The sequence below is a fragment of the Hyla sarda genome, chromosome 3 (assembly GCF_029499605.1).
Source record: "Hyla sarda isolate aHylSar1 chromosome 3, aHylSar1.hap1, whole genome shotgun sequence".
NCBI classification, from domain to species: domain Eukaryota; kingdom Metazoa; phylum Chordata; class Amphibia; order Anura; family Hylidae; genus Hyla; species Hyla sarda.
The window spans coordinates 7,875,976-7,894,712 of NC_079191.1; the positions used below are offsets into that span (position 1 = coordinate 7,875,976).

Here is an 18,737-nt window from a genome sequence, read left to right on the forward strand (position 1 = left end):
CCCCCAGATGTTGCGCTTTGGGGGTCACACAAGACCTGTAACATCTTGGATCGTGTTATGGAAAATTGCAGAAGCCGGAGACGAAGTTCACAGGATCTGGCCGCTCCGCCGGCTCTGGCCGCCCTCCAATCCTCTCCGCTTTAGTCCCTGCGCTTCGTGCTCGCGCTCGGGTTTTTCACGCTTTTTTGCTCATTGTCTGCGGCCTGTGAGGTCCGAGCTCTGACCATGATCCTCATTAAATCCCATATACAGCACATAAAGATGTAGCAGAGCTGAGACTGTCAGATGTAGGAGAGATGAGACTGTCAGATGTAGGAGAGCTGAGACTGTCACGTGTAGGAGAGATGAGACTGTCACGTGTATGAGAGCTGAGACTGTCAGATGTAGCAGAGCTGAGACTGTCAGATGTAGGAGAGATGAGACTGTCAGATGTAGGAGAGATGAGACTGTCAGATGTAGTAGAGATGAGACTGTCAGATGTAGCAGAGCTGAGACTGTCAGATGTAGGAGAGCTGAGACTGTCAGATGTAGGAGAGCTGAGACTGTCACGTGTATGAGAGCTGAGACTGTCAGATGTAGGAGAGCTGAGACTGTCACGTGTAGGAGAGATGAGACTGTCAGATGTAGGAGAGATGAGACTGTCAGATGTAGGAGAGATGAGACTGTCAGATGTAGGAGAGATGAGACTGTCAGATGTAGGAGAGATGAGACTGTCAGATGTAGGAGAGCTGAGACTGTCACGTGTATGAGAGATGAGACTGTCAGATGTAGGAGAGATGAGACTGTCAGATGTAGCAGAGCTGAGACTGTCAGATGTAGGAGAGCTGAGACTGTCAGATGTAGGAGAGATGAGACTGTCAGATGTAGGAGAGATGAGACTGTCAGATGTAGGAGAGATGAGACTGTCAGATGTAGGAGAGATGAGACTGTCAGATGTAGGAGAGATGAGACTGTCACTTGTAGGAGAGATGAGACTGTCACGTGTAGGAGAGATGAGACTGTCAGATGTAGGAGAGATGAGACTGTCAGATGTAGGAGAGATGAGACTGTCAGATGTAGGAGAGCTGAGACTGTCAGATGTAGGAGAGATGAGACTGTCACGTGTAGGAGAGATGAGACTGTCAGATGTAGCAGAGCTGAGACTGTCAGATGTAGGAGAGATGAGACTGTCAGATGTAGGAGAGCTGAGACTGTCAGATGTAGGAGAGCTGAGACTGTCAGATGTGGGAGAGCTGAGACTGTCAGATGTAGGAGAGCTGAGACTGTCACGTGTATGAGAGATGAGACTGTCAGATGTAGGAGAGATGAGACTGTCAGATGTAGCAGAGCTGAGACTGTCAGATGTAGGAGAGCTGAGACTGTCACGTGTAGGAGAGATGAGACTGTCAGATGTAGGAGAGATGAGACTGTCAGATGTAGGAGAGATGAGACTGTCAGATGTAGGAGAGATGAGACTGTCAGATGTAGGAGAGATGAGACTGTCAGATGTAGGAGAGCTGAGACTGTCACGTGTATGAGAGATGAGACTGTCAGATGTAGGAGAGATGAGACTGTCAGATGTAGCAGAGCTGAGACTGTCAGATGTAGGAGAGCTGAGACTGTCAGATGTAGGAGAGATGAGACTGTCAGATGTAGGAGAGATGAGACTGTCAGATGTAGGAGAGATGAGACTGTCAGATGTAGGAGAGCTGAGACTGTCACGTGTATGAGAGATGAGACTGTCAGATGTAGGAGAGATGAGACTGTCAGATGTAGCAGAGCTGAGACTGTCAGATGTAGGAGAGCTGAGACTGTCAGATGTAGGAGAGATGAGACTGTCAGATGTAGGAGAGATGAGACTGTCAGATGTAGGAGAGATGAGACTGTCAGATGTAGGAGAGCTGAGACTGTCACGTGTATGAGAGATGAGACTGTCAGATGTAGGAGAGATGAGACTGTCAGATGTAGCAGAGCTGAGACTGTCAGATGTAGGAGAGCTGAGACTGTCAGATGTAGGAGAGCTGAGACTGTCAGATGTAGGAGAGATGAGACTGTCACTTGTAGGAGAGATGAGACTGTCACGTGTAGGAGAGATGAGACTGTCAGATGTAGGAGAGATGAGACTGTCAGATGTAGGAGAGATGAGACTGTCAGATGTAGGAGAGCTGAGACTGTCAGATGTAGGAGAGATGAGACTGTCACGTGTAGGAGAGATGAGACTGTCAGATGTAGCAGAGCTGAGACTGTCAGATGTAGGAGAGATGAGACTGTCAGATGTAGGAGAGATGAGACTGTCAGATGTAGGAGAGATGAGACTGTCAGATGTAGGAGAGATGAGACTGTCAGATGTAGGAGAGCTGAGACTGTCAGATGTGGGAGAGCTGAGACTGTCACGTGTATGAGAGATGAGACTGTCAGATGTAGGAGAGATGAGACTGTCAGATGTAGCAGAGCTGAGACTGTCAGATGTAGGAGAGCTGAGACTGTCAGATGTAGGAGAGATGAGACTGTCAGATGTAGGAGAGATGAGACTGTCAGATGTAGCAGAGCTGAGACTGTCACTTGTAGGAGAGATGAGACTGTCACGTGTAGGAGAGATGAGACTGTCAGATGTAGGAGAGATGAGACTGTCAGATGTAGGAGAGATGAGACTGTCAGATGTAGGAGAGCTGAGACTGTCAGATGTAGCAGAGCTGAGACTGTCACTTGTAGGAGAGATGAGACTGTCACGTGTAGGAGAGATGAGACTGTCAGATGTAGGAGAGATGAGACTGTCAGATGTAGGAGAGCTGAGACTGTCAGATGTAGGAGAGATGAGACTGTCACGTGTAGGAGAGATGAGACTGTCACTTGTAGGAGAGATGAGACTGTCAGATGTAGGAGAGCTGAGACTGTCAGATGTAGGAGAGCTGAGACTGTCAGATGTAGGAGAGATGAGACTGCTGAGGCTTCATCTCTAAATCCAGTAAGTGACAAACTCAGCTCTGCTACATCTGTCTGGATTTCAGTCAGACATTCCTGTAGCCTGGCTGGGATATTCATATGTTTTTTATCTAGATTGCTATAAGGTGGAGACTGTGCTCAGTATATCACGATTCGTTGCCATGTTGTGATATAGCTGAGCTGACGCTGTCTCATGTAGCAGAGCCAAGTTAGTCATTTAGTACAAGTTATGGCGGTAATGTGATGTGTTGTCTGTGGCTTTACTATGTAGCAGAGAGGTGTTTGCCCCTTATACACCAGGGGCTGGGTGCAACTACTGAAGCTCCATCCCTAGACCCCATAAATGACAAACTCAGCTCTGCTACATCTGTCTGGATTTCAGATAGATCTGGGCTAGGATATCAATGCGCTTTTAGCCAGATTGTTTTAAAGGGGCACTCCGGCGGAAAACTTTTTTTTTTTTTTTTAAATCAACTGGTGCCAGAAAGTTAAACAGATTTGTAAATTTCTTCTATTAAAAAATCTTAATCCTTCCAGTACATATTAGCTGCTGAATACTACAGAGGAAATTCTTTTCTTTTTGGAACACACAGAGCTCTCTGCTGACATCCTGACCACAGTGCTCTCTGCTGACATCTCTGTCCATTTTAGGAACTGTCCAGAGCAGCATATGTTTTCTATGGGGATTTTCTCCTACTCTGGACAGTTCTTAAAACGGACAGAGGTGTCAGCAGAGAGCACTGTGGTCATGATGTCAGCAGAGAGCACTGTGGTCATGATGTCAGCAGAGAGCACTGTGGTCATGATGTCAGCAGAGAGCACTGTGGTCATGATGTCAGCAGAGAGCACTGTGGTCATGATGTCAGCAGAGAGCTCTGTGTTCCAAAAATAAAATAATTTCCTCTGTAGTATTCAGCAGCTAATAAGTACTGGAAGGATTAAGATTTTTTTTAATAGAAGTCATTTACAAATCTGTTTAACTTTCTGGCACCAGTTGATTTAAAAAAATAAATAAATAAAGTTTCCCACCGGAGTACCCCTTTAATGCATTTTGCGCAATATTTTTGTCTCTTCTTGAAGTCATTGAATGCAAACAGGTGATTTGTTACAATGTATCAGTGCAGGCAATTCTATCCTGGTCTTTAGATCAGTGTTTTCCCAACAGTGTGTCTCCAGCTGTTGCAAAACTACAACTCCCAGCATGCCCGGACAGCCGTTGGCTGTCCGGGCATGCTGGGAGTTGTAGTTTTGCAACAGCTGGAGAGACGCTTTTTTGTTTCCTCTTTTCCTCCATTGATACATGGTAGAGCATGCTGGGGGTTGATGAGTCTGGTGTTGATGTCTGGCAGCGGCCATCATCTTATAATAGAGCTGTAATATATCTATGATCCGGTTATTCCATATAATGTCATCGTCCGCTGGGAGAGATATTACCAGACACTACATCTCCAGGTATTCCTGGCTCTGCTATACTCCACCGCCATATATCAGCGTTATCTCCAGTAATATCAATATGTGACAGCAGGATCTATACAAAGTATAATACAGCCACGTCCTGCTGAATGGACTCACTGCTACAACATGGTGTCTAGTGTCAAAATGCCCACATTATACAGCCATATAGTGCACATATAATACAGCCATACAGTGCACCCATTATACAGCCATACAGTGCACACATACTATAACCATACAGTGCGCATATAATACAGCCATACAGTGTATAAATCATGCAGCCATACAGTGCACACATAATACAACCATACAGTGCACCCATTATACAGCCATACAGTGCACACATACTATAACCATACAGTGCGCATATAATACAGCCATACAGTGCACACATCATACAGCCATACAGTGCACATATAATACAGCCATACAGTGCACATATAATACAGCCATACAGTGCACATATAATACAGCCATACAGTGCACATATAATACAACCATACAGTGCACACATAATACAGCAATACAGTGCACACATAATACAACCATACAGTGCACATATAATACAGCCATACAGTGCACCCATTATACAGCCATACAGTGCACACATACTATAACCATACAGTGCGCATATAATACAGCCATACAGTGTATAAATCATACAGCCATACAGTGCACATATAATACAGCCATACAGTGCACATATAATACAGCCATACAGTGCACACATAATACAACCATACAGTGCACACATAATACAACCATACAGTGCACCCATTATACAGCCATACAGTGCACACATACTATAACCATACAGTGCGCATATAATACAGCCATACAGTGCACACATCATACAGCCATACAGTGCACATATAATACAGCCATACAGTGCACATATAATACAGCCATACAGTGCACACATAATACAACCATACAGTGCACACATAATACAGCCATACAGTGCACACATAATACAACCATACAGTGCACATATAAGAAAGCCATACAGTGTACACATAATACAACCATACAGTGCACACATAATACAACCATACAGTGCACATATAAGACAGCCATACAGTGTACACATAATACAGCCATACAGTGCACATATAAGACAGCCATACAGTGTACACATAATACAGCCATACAGTGCACACATAATACAACCATACATTGCACATATAATACAGCCATACAGTGCACACATCATACAGCCAAACAGTGCACACATAATACAGCCAAACAGGGCAAACATCATACAGCCATACAGTGCACACATAATACAACCATACAGTGCACATATAATGCAGCCATACAGTGCACATATAATACAACCATACAGTGCACATATCATACAGCCATACAGTGCATATATAATACAGCCATATAGTGCACATATAATACAGCCATACAGTGCACACATAATACAGCCATACAGTGCACATATAATACAGCCATACAGTGCACACATAATATAGCCATACAGTGCACACATAATACAGCCATACAGTGCACACATAATACAGCCAAACAGGGCAAACATCATACAGCCATACAGTGCACACATAATACAACCATACAGTGCACATATAATACAGCCATACAGTGCACATATAATACAGCCATACAGTGCACATATAATACAGCCATATAGTGCACATATAATACAGCCATACAGTGCACATATAATACATCCATACAGTGCACATATAATACAGCCATACAGTGCACACATAATACAACCATATAGTGCCCATATAATACAGCCATACAGTGCACACATAATACAACCATATAGTGCACACATAATACAACCATACAGTGCACATACAATACAGCCATACAGTGCCCACATAATACAAACATACAGTGCACACATAATACAACCATACAGTGCACACATAATACAGCCATACAGTGCACACATAATACAGCCAAACAGGGCAAACATCATACAGCCATACAGTGCACACATAATACAACCATACAGTGCACATATAATACAGCCATACAGTGCACATATAATACAGCCATACAGTGCACATATAATACAGCCATATAGTGCACATATAATACAGCCATACAGTGCACATATAATACATCCATACAGTGCACATATAATACAGCCATACAGTGCACATATAATACAGCCATATAGTGCCCATATAATACAGCCATACAGTGCACACATAATACAACCATATAGTGCCCATATAATACAGCCATACAGTGCACACATAATACAACCATACAGTGCACACATAATACAGCCATACAGTGCCCACATAATACAAACATACAGTGCACACATAATACAACCATACAGTGCACACATAATACAACCATACAGTGCACATATAATACAGCCATACAGTGCACATATAATACAGCCATACAGTGCACACATAATACAATCATACAGTGCACACATAATACAGCCATACAGTGCACATATAATACAGCCACACAGTGCACACATCGTACAGCCATACAGTGCACATATAATACAGCCATAAAGTGCACACATCATACAACCATACAGTGTACACAATACAGCCATACAGTGCACACATCATACAACTATACAGTGCACACATAATACGACCATACAGTGCACACATAATACAACCATACAGTGCACACATAATACAACCATACAGTGCACACATCATACAGCCATACAGTGAACACATAATACAGCCATACAGTGCACACATAATACAACCATACAGTGCACACATAATACAGCCATAATACAACCATACTGTACACACATCATACAGCCATACAGTGCACACATAATACAACCATACAGTGCACACATAATACAACCATACAGTGCACACATAATACGGCCATACAGTGCACACATAATACAACCATACAGAGCACACATAATACAACCATACAGTGCACACATAATACAGCCATAATACAACCATACTGTACACATATAATACAGCCATACAGTGCACATATAATACAGCCATACAGTGCACACATAATACAATCATACAGTGCACACATAATACAGCCATACAGTGCACATATAATACAGCCACACAGTGCACACATCGTACAGCCATACAGTGCACATATAATACAGCCATACAGTGCCCACATTATACAGCCATACAGTGCACATATAATACAGCCACACAGTGCACACATCGTACAGCCATACAGTGCACATATAATACAGCCATAAAGTGCACACATCATACAACCATACAGTGTACACAATACAGCCATACAGTGCACACATCATACAACTATACAGTGCACACATAATACGACCATACAGTGCACACATAATACAACCATACAGTGCACACATAATACAACCATACAGTGCACACATCATACAGCCATACAGTGAACACATAATACAGCCATACAGTGCACACATAATACAACCATACAGTGCACACATAATACAGCCATAATACAACCATACTGTACACACATCATACAGCCATACAGTGCACACATAATACAACCATACAGTGCACACATAATACAACCATACAGTGCACACATAATACGGCCATACAGTGCACACATAATACAACCATACAGAGCACACATAATACAACCATACAGTGCACACATAATACAGCCATAATACAACCATACTGTACACATATAATACAGCCATACAGTGCACATATAATACAGCCATACAGTGCACACATAATACAATCATACAGTGCACACATAATACAGCCATACAGTGCACATATAATACAGCCACACAGTGCACACATCGTACAGCCATACAGTGCACATATAATACAGCCATACAGTGCCCACATTATACAGCCATACAGTGCACATATAATACAGCCACACAGTGCACACATCGTACAGCCATACAGTGCACATATAATACAGCCATAAAGTGCACACATCATACAACCATACAGTGTACACAATACAGCCATACAGTGCACACATCATACAACTATACAGTGCACACATAATACGACCATACAGTGCACACATAATACAACCATACAGTGCACACATAATACAACCATACAGTGCACACATCATACAGCCATACAGTGAACACATAATACAGCCATACAGTGCACACATAATACAACCATACAGTGCACACATAATACAGCCATAATACAACCATACTGTACACACATCATACAGCCATACAGTGCACACATAATACAACCATACAGTGCACACATAATACAACCATACAGTGCACACATAATACGGCCATACAGTGCACACATAATACAACCATACAGAGCACACATAATACAACCATACAGTGCACACATAATACAGCCATAATACAACCATACTGTACACATATCATACAGCCATACAGTGCACACATCATACAACTATACAGTGCACACATAATACGACCATACAGTGCACACATAATACAACCATACAGTGCACACATAATACAACCATACAGTGCACACATAATACAGCCATAATACAACCATATTGTACACACATCATACAGCCATACAGTGCACACATAATGCAACCATACAGTGCACACATAATACAGCCATACAGTGCACATATAATACAACCATACAGTGCACACATCATACAGCCACACAGTGCACATATCATACAGCCATACAGTGCACACATAATACAACTATACAGTGCACATATAATACAGCCATACAGTGCAAAACATCATACAGGTATACAGTATACACATAATACAACCATACAGTGCACACATAATACAGCCATACAGTGCACACATCATACAGCCATACAGTGCCCACATTATACAGCCATACAGTGCACATATAATACAGCCACACAGTGCACACATCGTACAGCCATACAGTGCACATATAATACAGCCATACAGGGCACACAAAATACAAACATACAGTTCACATATAATGCAGCCATAAAGTGCACACATCATACAACCATACAGTGTACACAATACAGCTATACAGTGCACACATAATACGACCATACAGTGCACACATAATACAACCATACAGTGCACACATAATACAACCATACAGTGCACACATAATACAGCCATACAGTGCACACATAATACAACCATACAGTGCACACATAATACAGCCATAATACAACCATACTGTACACACATCATACAGCCATACAGTGCACACATAATACAACCATACAGTGCACACATAATACAGCCATACAGTTCACACATAATACAACCATACAGTGCACATATCCTACAGCCACACAGTGCACACATAATACAACTATACAGTGCACATATAATACAGCCATACAGTGCAAAACATCATACAGGTATACAGTGCACACATAATACAACCATACAGTGCACACATAATACAGCCATACAGTTCACACATAATACAACCATGCAGTGCACACATCATACAGCCATACAGTGCACACATAATACAACCATACAGTGCACACATAATACAGCCATACAGTGCACACATAATACAACCATACAGTGCACACATAATACAGCCATAATACAACCATACTGTACACACATCATACAGCCATACAGTGCACACATAATACAACCATACAGTGCACACATAATACAGCCATACAGTTCACACATAATACAACCATACAGTGCACATATCATACAGCCACACAGTGCACACATAATACAACTATACAGTGCACATATAATACAGCCATACAGTGCAAAACATCATACAGGTATACAGTATACACATAATACAACCATACAGTGCACAGATAATACAGCCATACAGTGCACACATCATACAGCCATACAGTGCACATATAATACAGCCATATAGTGCACATATAATACAACCATACAGTGCACATATAATACAGCCATACAGTGCACATATAATACAGCCATATAGTGCACATATAATACAACCATACAGTGCACATATAATACAACCATACAGTGCACACATAATACACAGTACCCAAGTAATACAACAATATATTACATAACACAGCAATATGATACCTAACTAAAACTGCCAAATTGTGCCCAAATAATACAACCACCATGTAGCGCGGTCAAATCATACAACCAGTATTGTAAATAATCCAACTATATACTCCTCAAATGATACAAACATAGTGTGCCCAAAAACAAAGCACGGGGTTAAGTTTATATTAAAAAAAAAAAAAAAAAAAAAAGGTACAAAAAAAACCACAACCGAAACTATAAAATTGTTCATTATTTTATTATAACACTGTAAAAAAAAAAATAAATGTCAATATATATGTTCAACCCCTCCAAAAAAAAACAAACAAAAAAAAAAAAAACACAGAGTAAAAAGTAATCAAAATGTGTATCTAATCCAAAATGAAATAAGGCTAAAAAAATCCCAAAACAAAAAACAAACATAAAAACAGACCCCAACGTAGAAAAACAAAAAACCAAACCAAATGCTAGAACTTTCAGGATATGAGGATGAAAGAACAAGACATCCTAAACACTTCACCTGTCTGACCCCCAGAAATCACATTGTTTAAAGGGGTACTCCAGCGCTAAGACATCCAAAGGATAGGGGATAAGATGCCTGATTGCTGGGGGTCCCGCCGCTGGGGACCCCCGTGATCTTCCACGCTGCACCCCGTTAGAATCAGTCCCCGGAGCGCGTTCGCTCCGGGTCTGATTACTGGCGATCACGGGGAAGGAGCATAGTGACATCACAGCTCCGCCCCCGTGTGACATCATGTTCCGCCACCTCAATGCAAGCCTATGGGAGGGGGCGTGACAGCTTTCTCGGAGCGTGATGTCACACGGGGGCGGAGCTGTGACGTCACTATGCTCTGTCCTCGTGGTCGAGATGGACTCAGCCTGAGGACCTCCAGCGGTTCCGGAAGCCCCTAAAGATGGCTGCTGCATGGTAGATCCCGTGGGTCCCCAGTGGGGGGGTCCCCAGTGGCGGGACCCCCGCGATCTGACATCTTATTCTCTATCCTTTGGATAGGGGATAAGATGTCTAGAGGCGGAATACCCCTTTAATGTGTCAGAGGGAGTGGTCAGTCCTGGGTCAGCTGACTTCATGTGAACTACAGGCTGACATCATCACCTATCAGAACCCTCCTGCTACCTTCCAGCTCTATCTGTATACTGCTGCTATCTCTATGGGATCAAGATATATAGTAGTTATACATACTGTTTCTCACGAATATTCGCAATTCAAATTTTATTTGCCAATATCGTATATTCGCAAATTCGCGAATATTCGGGAATATAGCACTATATATTCTAAATTATGAATATTCGCTTTTCTTTCACAGTACACATCACAGTGATCATCCCTCTCTGCTTCCAGCTTGTGTGGTGTAAAGAAGGCTCTAATACTACTGTGTGAGACCGCCGGGCGAATATTCGTATATGCGAATATTTGCGAATATTGATCCCTCCCTTCTTTTAGCTTATATATGACGAATATTTGTCCATATATTCGCGAAATATTGCAAATTCGAATATGGCCTATGCCGCTCAACACTAGTTATACACCTCCCCTCCAGCTCTATCCTTTGGATAGGGGATAAGGTGTCTTAGCGCCGGAGTACCCCTTTAAAGGGGTACTCCGGAGAAAACCTTTTTATCTTTTAAATCAACTGGTGGCAGAAAGTTAAACATATTTGTAAATCACTTCTATTAAAAAATCTTAATCCTTCCTGTACTTATTAGCTGCTGAATACTACAGAGGAAATTCTTTTCTTTTTGGAATGCTCTCTGATGACATCACGAGCACAGTTCCCTCTGCTGACGTTATTATAATAATAATAATGCTTTATTTATTGTTGTCCTTAGTGGGATTTGAACCCAAGTCCCCAGCACTGCAAGGCAGCAGTGCTAACCACTGAGCCACCATGCTGCCCTTAGCATGCATCTGCTATGCATGGTTGCTAAAATGGACAGAGATGTCAGCAGAGAGCACTGTGCTCGTGATGTCATCAGTGTTCCAAAAAGAAAGGAATTTCCTCTGTAGCATTCAGCAGCTAATAAGTACTGGAAGGATTACGATTTTTGAATAGAAGTAATTTACAAATATGTTTAACTTTCTGCCGCCAGTTGATTTAAAAGAAAAAAGGTTTTCACCGGAGTACCCCTTTAAAGCTGTCTGGGCTGCAGAGAGCCCATAGTCAGCAGTTAAAGACTTACTATGGACCTTCTAGGACCTGCCATGACTCCTATAGGCTAGGACTCCTGATGATGTCATCACAAGTCTTGGGAGACCCATAGTAAGCCTGTGCTGTGTATGAGCTCTGTGAAATGGATAAAAACCAAAAAAGGTAATAGGGGAAAGTATGGAGGGGGAGGGATAACTATTCAACATCAACTCATATATACCTAGTGTGGATCCACCAATAGATATTGTGGGGGGTGATTGAAGATTTTAACTCCTTGAGGACACAGCTAAAACAGACCCATATGGGGCTTGTTTATTTGCACCATTGATTGTATTTTGTAATAACACCTTTCATTCTACCATAAAATGTACGGCAAGACCAATTTGGTAAATTGAAAAGAAAATCCCACTTTTGGCAATTTTGGAGGCTTTTAGTTGTCATGCAGTGAACTTTATGGTAAAACCGACAGGTTCTCTTTATTCTGTAGGTCAATGATATGTAAATGATTTATATTATTTGCTTTTCAAAAACTCAGACATTTTAACAAAATAAGTTTGTTTAAAATCGCCCTATTCTGACCCTATAACTTTCTCATTTTCACATTTACGGGGCAGAATGAGGGCTCATTTTTTTGCACTGTGATCTGTAGTAGAGTAAGGGGCATGAAGGTGGGCATTATTACACTGTGAGGGGCACAAGAGGGGCATTTGTACAGTGCGGGGCATTAAGAGGAAAACTTTTACTGTGTAAAGAATAAAATGAGCGCTATTACTGACAGGCAGCACTGAGATCACTGTTATAGTATATGTGGGTGCTATTACTGACAGGCAGCACTGAGATCACTGTTATAGTATATGTGGGCACTATTACTGACAGGCAGCACTGAGATCACTGTTATAGTATATGTGGGTGCTATTACTGACAGGCAGCACTGAGATCACTGTTATAGCATATGTGGGCGCTATTACTGACAGGCAGCACTGAGATCACTGTTATAGTATATGTAGGCGCTATTACTGACAGGCAGCACTGAGATCACTGTTATAGTATATGTGGTCGCTATTACTGATAGGCAGCACTGAGGAGATCACTGTTATAGTATATGTGGGTGCTATTACTGACAGGCAGCACTGAGATCACTGTTATAGTATATGTGGGCGCTATTACTGACAGGCAGCACTGAGTAGATCACTGTTATAGTATATATGGGCGCTATTACTGACAGGCAGCACTGAGATCACTGTTATAGTATATGTGGGCACTATTACTGACAGGCAGCACTGAGAAGATCACTGTTATAGTATATGTGGGTGCTATTACTGACAGGCAGCACTGAGATCACTGTTATAGTATATGTGGGCGCTATTACTGACAGGCAGCACTGAGCAGATCACTGTTATAGTATATGTGGGTGCTATTACTGACAGGCAGCACTGAGCAGATCACTGTTATAGTATATGTGGGTGCTATTACTGACAGGCAGCACTGAGATCACTGTTATAGTATATGTGGGCACTATTAGTGACAGGCAGCACTGAGATCACTGTTATAGTATATGTGGGCGCTATTACTGACAGGCAGCACTGAGATCACTGTTATAGTATATGTGGGCGCTATTACTGACAGGCAGCACTGAGATCATTGTTATAGTATATGTGGGTGCTATTACTGACAGACAGCACTGAGATCACTGTTATAGTATATGTGGGCACTATTACTGACAGGCAGCACTGAGATCACTGTTATAGTATATATGGGTGCTATTACTGACAGGCAGCACTGAGATCACTGTTATAGTATATGTGGGCACTATTAGTGACAGGCAGCACTGAGATCACTGTTATAGTATATGTGGGCGCTATTACTGACAGGCAGCACTGAGATCACTGTTATAGTATATGTGGGCGCTATTACTGACAGGCAGCACTGAGATCATTGTTATAGTATATGTGGGTGCTATTACTGACAGACAGCACTGAGATCACTGTTATAGTATATGTGGGCACTATTACTGACAGGCAGCACTGAGATCACTGTTATAGTATATATGGGTGCTATTACTGACAGGCAGCACTGAGATCACTGTTATAGCATATGTAGGCGCTATTACTGACAGGCAGCACTGAGATCACTGTTATAGTATATGTAGGCGCTATTACTGACAGGCAGCACTGAGATCACTGTTATAGTATATGTGGTCGCTATTACTGATAGGCAGCACTGAGGAGATCACTGTTATAGTATATGTGGGCGCTATTACTGACAGGCAGCACTGAGTAGATCACTGTTATAGTATATGTGGGCACTATTACTGACACGCAGCACTGAGAAGATCACTGTTATAGTATATGTGGGTGCTATTACTGACAGGCAGCACTGAGATCACTGTTATAGTATATGTGGGCACTATTACTGACAGGCAGCACTGAGATCACTGTTATAGTATATGTGGACGCTATTACTGACAGGCAGCACTGAGATCACTGTTATAGTATATGTGGGCGCTATTACTGACAGGCAGCACTGAGATCACTGTTATAGTATATGTGGGCGCTATTGCTGACAGGCAGCACTGAGATCAGTGTTATAGTATATGTGGGCGCTATTACCGACAGGCAGCACTGAGATCACTGTTATAGTATATGTGGGCACTATTACTGACAGGCAGCACTGAGAAGATCACTGTCATTATATATGTGTGCCCTATTACTGACAGGCAGCACTGAGGAGATCACTGTCATAGTATATGTGTGCCCTATTACTGACAGGCAGCACTGAGAAGATCACTGTTATAGTATATATGGGCGCTATTACTGACAGGCAGCACTGAGAAGATCACTGTTATAGTATATGTGGGCGCTATTACCGACAGGCAGCACTGAGAAGATCACTGTTATAGTATATGTGGGCGCTATTACTGATAGGCAACACTGAGAAGATAACCGTTATAGTATATGTGGGTGCTATTACTGACAGGGAGCACTGAGAAGATCACTGTTATAGTATATGTGGGCACTATTTCTGACAGGCAGCACTGAGAATATCACTGTTATTGTATATGTGGGTGCTATTACTGACAGGCAGCACTGAGAAGATCACTGTTATAGTACATGTGGGCACTATTACTGACAGGCAGCACTGAGAAGATCACTGTTATAGTAAATATGGGCACTATTACTGACAAGCAGCACTGATAAGATCACTGTTATAGTATATGTGGGCGCTATTCCTGACAGGCAGCACTGAGAAGATCACTGTTATAGTATATGTGGACGCTATTACTGACAGGCAGCACTGAGAAGATCACTGTTCTAGTATATGTGGCACTATTACTGACAGGCAGCACTGAGAAGATCACTGTTATAGTATTTGTGGGTGCTATTACTGACAGACAGCACTGAGATCACTGTTATAGTATATGTGGGCACTATTACTGACAGGCAGCACTGAGAAGATCGCTGTCATAGTATATATGGGCGCTATTACTGACAGGCAGCACTGAGAAGATCACTGCCATAGTATATGTGGGCGCTATTACTGACAGGCAGCACTGAGAAGATCACTGTTATAGTATATGTGGGCGCTATTACTGACAGGCAGCACTGAGAAGATCACTGTTATAGCATATGTGGGCGCTATTACTGACAGGCAGCACTGAGTAGATCACTGTTATAGTATATATGGGCGCTATTACTGACAGGCAGCACTGAGGAGATCACTGTCATAGTATATGTGGGCGCTATTACTGACAGGCAGCACTGAGAAGATCACTGTTATTGTAAATGTGGGTGCTATTACTGACAGGCAGCACTGAGAAGTACACTGTTATAGTAAATGTGGGCGCTATTACTGACAGGTGACACAGAGGACATCACTGTTATAGTAAATGTGGGCGCTATTACTGACAGGCAGCACTGAGAAGATCACTGTTATAGTATATGTGGGCGCTATTACTGATAGGCAGCATTGAGAAGATCACTGTTTAATATATCTGGGCGCTATTACTGACAGACAGCACTGAGAAGATCACTGTTATAGTATATCTGGGCACTTTTAGTGACAGGCAGCACTGAGAAGATCACTGTTATAGTATATCTGGGCGCTATTACTGACAGGCAGCACTGAGAAGATCACTGTTATAGTATATCTGGGCACTATTACTGACAGGCAGCACTGAGAAGATCACTGTTATAGTATATCTGGGCACTATTACTGACAGGCAGCACTGGGAAGATCACTGTTATAGTATATGTGGGCACTATTACTGACAGGCAGCACTGAGATCACTGTTATAGTATATGTGGGCGCTATTACTGACAGGCAGCACTGAGATCACTGTTATAGTATATATGGGCACTATTACTGACAGGCAGCACTGAGGAGATCACTGTCATAGTATATGTGGGCGCTATTACTGACAGGCAGCACTGAGAAGATCACTGTTATAGTATATGTGGGCGCTATTACTGACAGGCTGCACTGAGAAGATCACTGTTATAGTATATGTGGGCGCTATTACTGACAGGCAGCACTGAGAAGATCACTGTTATAGTATATGTGGGCGCTATTACTGACAGACAGCACTGAGATCACTGTTATAGTATATGTGGGCACTATTACTGACAGGCAGCACTGAGATCACTGTTATAGTATATATGGGTGCTATTACTGACAGGCAGCACTGAGATCACTGTTACAGCATATGTGGGCGCTATTACTGACAGGCAGCACTGAGATCACTGTTATAGTATATGTAGGCGCTATTACTGACAGGCAGCACTGAGATCACTGTTATAGTATATGTGGTCGCTATTACTGATAGGCAGCACTGAGGAGATCACTGTTATAGTATATGTGGGTGCTATTACTGACAGGCAGCACTGAGATCACTGTTATAGTATATGTGGGCGCTATTATTGACAGGCAGCACTGAGTAGATCACTGTTATAGTATATATGGGCGCTATTACTGACAGGCAGCACTGAGATCACTGTTATAGTATATGTGGGCACTATTACTGACAGGCAGCACTGAGAAGATCACTGTTATAGTATATGTGGGTGCTATTACTGACAGGCAGCACTGAGATCACTGTTATAGTATATGTGGGCACTATTACTGACAGGCAGCACTGAGATCACTGTTATAGTATATGTGGGCGCTATTACTGACAGGCAGCACTGAGATCACTGTTATAGTATATGTGGGCGCTATTACTGACAGGCAGCACTGAGATCACTGTTATAGTATATGTGGGCGCTATTGCTGACAGGCAGCACTGAGATCAGTGTTATAGTATATGTGGGCGCTATTACCGACAGGCAGCACTGAGATCACTGTTATAGTATATGTGGGCACTATTACTGACAGGCAGCACTGAGAAGATCACTGTCATAATATATGTGTGCCCTATTACTGACAGGCAGCACTGAGGAGATCACTGTCATAGTATATGTGTGCCCTATTACTGACAGGCAGCACTGAGAAGATCACTGTTATAGTATATATGGGCGCTATTACTGACAGGCAGCACTGAGAAGATCACTGTTATAGTATATGTGGGCGCTATTACCGACAGGCAGCACTGAGAAGATCACTGTTATAGTATATGTGGGCGCTATTACTGATAGGCAACACTGAGAAGATAACCGTTATAGTATATGTGGGTGCTATTACTGACAGGGAGCACTGAGAAGATCACTGTTATAGTATATGTGGGCACTAGTTCTGACAGGCAGCACTGAGAATATCACTGTTATTGTATATGTGGGTGCTATTACTGACAGGCAGCACTGAGAAGATCACTGTTATAGTACATGTGGGCACTATTACTGACAGGCAGCACTGAGAAGATCACTGTTATAGTAAATATGGGCACTATTACTGACAAGCAGCACTGATAAGATCACTGTTATAGTATATGTGGGCGCTATTCCTGACAGGCAGCACTGAGAAGATCACTGTTATAGTATATGTGGACGCTATTACTGACAGGCAGCACTGAGAAGATCACTGTTCTAGTATATGTGGCACTATTACTGACAGGCAGCACTGAGAAGATCACTGTTATAGTATTTGTGGGTGCTATTACTGACAGACAGCACTGAGATCACTGTTATAGTATATGTGGGCACTATTACTGACAGGCAGCACTGAGAAGATCGCTGTCATAGTATATATGGGCGCTATTACTGACAGGCAGCACTGAGAAGATCACTGCCATAGTATATGTGGGC

General features: G+C 42.3%; 1 protein-coding gene across 2 annotated transcripts in view; it reads right to left on the reverse strand.

Annotated features, from left to right (window-relative positions):
* The window catches only part of KCNK3 (potassium two pore domain channel subfamily K member 3), a 107,487-nt gene that overhangs the window by 18,132 nt on the left and 70,618 nt on the right, over nt 1–18,737 (reverse strand). The window lies entirely within an intron of this gene.